Below are 6,000 nucleotides of genomic sequence, written 5' to 3'. Positions count from 1 at the left end.
GACGTTCCCTCGCCCCCATTATCACTCATATTTGTAACAAAAGTATTGAACATGGAATCTTTCCTAATGCTTTTAAAAAGGCAGTTGTTCATCCAGTGTTTAAGGGTGGTGACAGAGAGGATGTTAACCAGTATAGACCAATTTCAGTATTAACCAGCTTATCTAAAATACTTGAACGTGTCTTAAATAATAATCTTACAAAGTTTTTGGAAAGGAATAACATTATATCAAGTAAGCAATATGGCTTTAGGAAGGGTCTGTCTACAGAGGACGCTGTTATTGATCTTGTTGGAGATATAGTCGGGCACTTAGATAATTCAGCTAGGTGTTTGGCTGTATTTCTAGACTTATCAAAGGCTTTTGACACAGTTTCTGTCCCCATCCTTATACAAAAACTTGAAGAAATTGGAGTGAGGGGATGCCCACTACAGATTTTTGCTGATTACCTATCAAATAGGGTCCAATGTGTTAAAATTGATGAGCACTTAAGTGACGATGTGCCTATTACCTATGGCGTGCCACAAGGCAGTATACTTGGACCTACACTTTTTCAAATATATATGTTGTGCCAGTGCCACCTTGTGCCAGTTGAGAGAAAAATTGAAGAACTATCTGAGGCAGTGATAAAAATTTATTCAGAATTAAATCTGTTGGCACCATAAGTTGGATATTGATAATCTGTGGTACACACAGCGTCACCTGGCAACACTGTTATTCGGGAAGACATCTTTGATTTTACATTTATACACGGCATTCTATACAATCCTTTTCTGTTAATTACTATTTACAATTGTTACATGAAATAAAGTACATACTTGAGATTAATTGCTTTCTATTATACAACCCGACATACATAACAGATTGGCGACGGGGAAGTGGAAATTCAACATAAATAATCAAGTGAAGGACGAGTACAACGTGCATGCGTACATCGACCCATGTGCTCCTAACACCTTTTCCTTTGTTCCAAGGGTTCCACATCCCATGATGATAACCCGCTTCACAACCTCCTTTTTCCTTTACAATAATATAAAATACATTACAAGTACGCAAAATGGTACAGCAATTGGGGCAAGTATTATCTCAAATGTTAGAAACCATCCGAGGAATTCAAGTACAACAAGCGCAATTACAACAGCAATTACAAAATACGGATAAATCAGTGAGTGGAATTACATTACAACCATACGACGAAAACAATGAAAGTTTCTCATCGTATTTACAAAGGTTAGAAAATTACATTAACCTAAAAGGGGTTACAAATGATAAAACAAAATCACAGATTTTTCTGAACTGCATTGGCCCTAAATACTACCAAGTTTTACAAAATATTACAGCACCTGATTCTCCGGAAACCAAATCATATTATGACCTGATACAATTATTGAAAAACCATATCGTACCTGAACCTGGTGAAGTAGCCCAATAGCACAAATTTTGTTTAAGACAACAATACGAATGTGAAAGTATTGCAAATTATGTTGCTGACTTAAAAGAACTAGGGGGAAAATGTAACTTTAAATTTGCGAGCTGTCAACACAGCACATTTGAAACTCATCTGCGAGTACAATTCATACGAGGTCTCCGGAGTGCAGAAATAAAAGAAAGGTTACTACAAGAAAGCTCAACTACAAAGGTTGATGATTTAATTAAGATTGCAATGGCGATTGAGACATCTAAAGCTGAAACAAAAGAAATATGTTCTGGCCAAGTAAACATTAACAAAATTTCAACAAAATCAAATCATTTCAAAATTAAAACAAACATACAGCAACCTACATATATAAATACATACAAAAGAAAAAATACAAATAAATCATACAATTCATATCACGAGAAGATGAGAGAAATAAAAGTTTTCGCTGTGGCAAAGAAAACCATACAGCAAGGCAATGTCGTTTGAAAGGTAAACTATTTTGCAATAAATGTAAGATAAAAGGACACATACAATCTGTATGTTTCAAAGACCAAAAACAACTTGACTTAGTACAGGATCAATTCAATGAGGAAGATGAAATATATGAAATACATAAGATAAAAATGAGTTGTAACTTTTAAGAAAATGTATACATAATTTCCAGATGTGCAAGAATTGGTGCGAGTTGAAAGAAAAATAGAAGAACTATCTGAGGCAGTAATGAAAATTTATTCAGAATTAAATCTGTTGGCACCATAAGTTGGATATTGATAATCTGAGGTACACACAGCGTCACCTGGCAACACTGTTATTCAGGAAGACATCTTTGATTTTACATTTATACACGGCATTCTATACAATCCTTTTCTGTTAATTACTGTTTACAATTGTTACATGAAATAAAGTACATACTTGAGATTAATTACTTTCTATTATACAACCCGACATACATAACAGATTGGCGACGGGGAAGTGGAAATTCAACATAAATAATCAAGTGAAGGACGAGTACAACGTGCATGCGTACATCGACCCATGTGCTCCTAACACCTTGTGCCAGTTGAGAGAAAAATTGAAGAACTATCTGAGGCAGTGATAAAAATTTATTCAGAATTAAATCTGTTGGCACCATAAGTTGGATATTGATAATCTGTGGTACACACAGCGTCACCTGGCAACACTGTTATTCGGGAAGACATCTTTGATTTTACATTTATACACGGCATTCTATACAATCCTTTTCTGTTAATTACTATTTACAATTGTTACATGAAATAAAGTACATACTTGAGATTAATTGCTTTCTATTATACAACCCGACATACATAACAGATTGGCGACGGGGAAGTGGAAATTCAACATAAATAATCAAGTGAAGGACGAGTACAACGTGCATGCGTACATCGACCCATGTGCTCCTAACACCTTTTCCTTTGTTCCAAGGGTTCCACATCCCATGATGATAACCCGCTTCACAACCTCCTTTTTCCTTTACAATAATATAAAATACATTACAAGTACGCAAAATGGTACAGCAATTGGGGCAAGTATTATCTCAAATGTTAGAAACCATCCGAGGAATTCAAGTACAACAAGCGCAATTACAACAGCAATTACAAAATACGGATAAATCAGTGAGTGGAATTACATTACAACCATACGACGAAAACAATGAAAGTTTCTCATCGTATTTACAAAGGTTAGAAAATTACATTAACCTAAAAGGGGTTACAAATGATAAAACAAAATCACAGATTTTTCTGAACTGCATTGGCCCTAAATACTACCAAGTTTTACAAAATATTACAGCACCTGATTCTCCGGAAACCAAATCATATTATGACCTGATACAATTATTGAAAAACCATATCGTACCTGAACCTGGTGAAGTAGCCCAATAGCACAAATTTTGTTTAAGACAACAATACGAATGTGAAAGTATTGCAAATTATGTTGCTGACTTAAAAGAACTAGGGGGAAAATGTAACTTTAAATTTGCGAGCTGTCAACACAGCACATTTGAAACTCATCTGCGAGTACAATTCATACGAGGTCTCCGGAGTGCAGAAATAAAAGAAAGGTTACTACAAGAAAGCTCAACTACAAAGGTTGATGATTTAATTAAGATTGCAATGGCGATTGAGACATCTAAAGCTGAAACAAAAGAAATATGTTCTGGCCAAGTAAACATTAACAAAATTTCAACAAAATCAAATCATTTCAAAATTAAAACAAACATACAGCAACCTACATATATAAATACATACAAAAGAAAAAATACAAATAAATCATACAATTCATATCACGAGAAGATGAGAGAAATAAAAGTTTTCGCTGTGGCAAAGAAAACCATACAGCAAGGCAATGTCGTTTGAAAGGTAAACTATTTTGCAATAAATGTAAGATAAAAGGACACATACAATCTGTATGTTTCAAAGACCAAAAACAACTTGACTTAGTACAGGATCAATTCAATGAGGAAGATGAAATATATGAAATACATAAGATAAAAATGAGTTGTAACTTTTAAGAAAATGTATACATAATTTCCAGATGTGCAAGAATTGGTGCGAGTTGAAAGAAAAATAGAAGAACTATCTGAGGCAGTAATGAAAATTTATTCAGAATTAAATCTGTTGGCACCATAAGTTGGATATTGATAATCTGAGGTACACACAGCGTCACCTGGCAACACTGTTATTCAGGAAGACATCTTTGATTTTACATTTATACACGGCATTCTATACAATCCTTTTCTGTTAATTACTGTTTACAATTGTTACATGAAATAAAGTACATACTTGAGATTAATTGCTTTCTATTATACAACCCGACATACATAACAGATTGGCGACGGGGAAGTGGAAATTCAACATAAATAATCAAGTGAAGGACGAGTACAACGTGCATGCGTACATCGACCCATGTGCTCCTAACACCTTGTGCCAGTTGAGAGAAAAATTGAAGAACTGTCTGAGGCAGTCATAAAAATTTATTCAGAATTAAATGGATTCAGACATCTGTCACCCTACTGAGTAACATCGTTGTTAATAGTTCCTCCTTATTTATATCAAAAATCAGTATAAAAAGTGCCAATCCGTGTATATTTTTTTAATAAATTACAGTATAAATCAAGCAATATCAATTCTGTGCAGTGATATTGGTGATTAATAAACAATTTACAAGTGAATTTAGAAACTTAAGTATTGGAATAATCCTCAAATTTGTTTACGTGACAACGTACGCGAGTTGATTATAAATACGCGTAAGCGACACGATCTGCACGGCGCTTACGACGTTCTTCTCGCCAACTTCACTCGCTTATTAGAATCAAGAATATCAAATCGTAAGTCGATTACAACCTATTACAACTGATAATAACATAGTATTTGGAATATTTATTACTTCCTTTATGTGAAGTTACATAGTTTTCTTTCAAAAAAAAAAAAGGAACTTCATAATATTGATTGCTTATATAAGTGAATTGAATATGTCTCGAATACATAGAACGCCGCCTCAGAATAATTTACAAAATTTGACTCATGTTTCATCCGCCCCAAATATAACGCTAATACCATCTGATTGTGAGGGTGATCTTAATGTTACTAATCGAAACAAACGCCCTCGGCCGGACTTCTCACCCACAAATGATTTTAAAATTTTCAAGAAAGAAATAAAATGTATGCTCACAAACTGGAAGACGGAATATGATGAAAGTTGGACCAAAATGGCGGAGACACAAAATAATATTTTAACCAAATTAACTACAGAGATATCTGAACTCAAAATTCAAAATATAACAATCCAAAAATCTAATCTCGAAATAGAAAAGTCCATTAATTTCATAAATAACCAGTTCGAGGATATGAAAAAACAAGTTTTGGACTTAAAAAAAGAGAGACAAGAGCATATCGATATTATAAATAGCTTGGAAAAAAAAATTCAGGACTTGCAATATTCATCGCGTTCATCAAGCATTGAAATACGTAACATTCCAGCTAAAGAATCAGAATCCTTATTGGATCTTACTAAGGTCGTCACTAATATTGCTTCAACTCTTAACATTACTATTTCTCCGACTGAGATTCGCGATGTCTATCGTTTGCCCGGGAAACCTGGAGGAAAAAAAGCCGTTATAGCCGAATTTTCCACGGTACGCACGAAAACCTTGATGCTCTCTTCTGTTAAAAATTACAATAAGGGCCGTAGTCGGGATGACAAACTAAATCTTCACAAAATTGGTTACACCAATGATACTTCCCCCATATATGTGGCCGAACACCTGCCTGGCACCACTAAAAAGTTGTTTTACACTGCCCGAGAATTCGCCAAAAAGTTTGATTTCAAGTTCTGTTGGACTGTTAATGGTAAAATTTTCCTAAGAAAAAAAGAAGGTGATAAACATTATATTGTAAATTCAGGACAATGCCTATCCAATATTCAAAGTGAATTGTGACTAATTTTTGGCTCAATTGTATTCAAACTTATATTTATTCATTTCTTACTTTTTATACCTAATCACTTACTAGAATTGTATAAAATATTAAATCTAGGTTCGATTTATTTTTGTAATAATATAAATT

The 6,000-nt window shown here is 33.9% G+C and overlaps 1 long non-coding RNA gene across 1 annotated transcript; it reads left to right on the top strand.

Moving 5' to 3' along the window:
- Nucleotides 1–2,375: 2,375 nt before the first annotated feature.
- LOC123705504 lies at nucleotides 2,376–4,224 on the top strand. Its single transcript, XR_006753312.1, has 2 exons — nucleotides 2,376–3,795; nucleotides 3,971–4,224. It is a non-coding gene; the product is annotated as an uncharacterized LOC123705504 (long non-coding RNA).
- Nucleotides 4,225–6,000: the final 1,776 nt, after the last annotated feature.

The sequence above is a fragment of the Colias croceus genome, chromosome Z (assembly GCF_905220415.1).
Source record: "Colias croceus chromosome Z, ilColCroc2.1".
Taxonomy (NCBI): Eukaryota; Metazoa; Arthropoda; class Insecta; order Lepidoptera; family Pieridae; genus Colias; species Colias croceus.
This window is presented reverse-complemented; position numbering and strand designations above follow the sequence as displayed.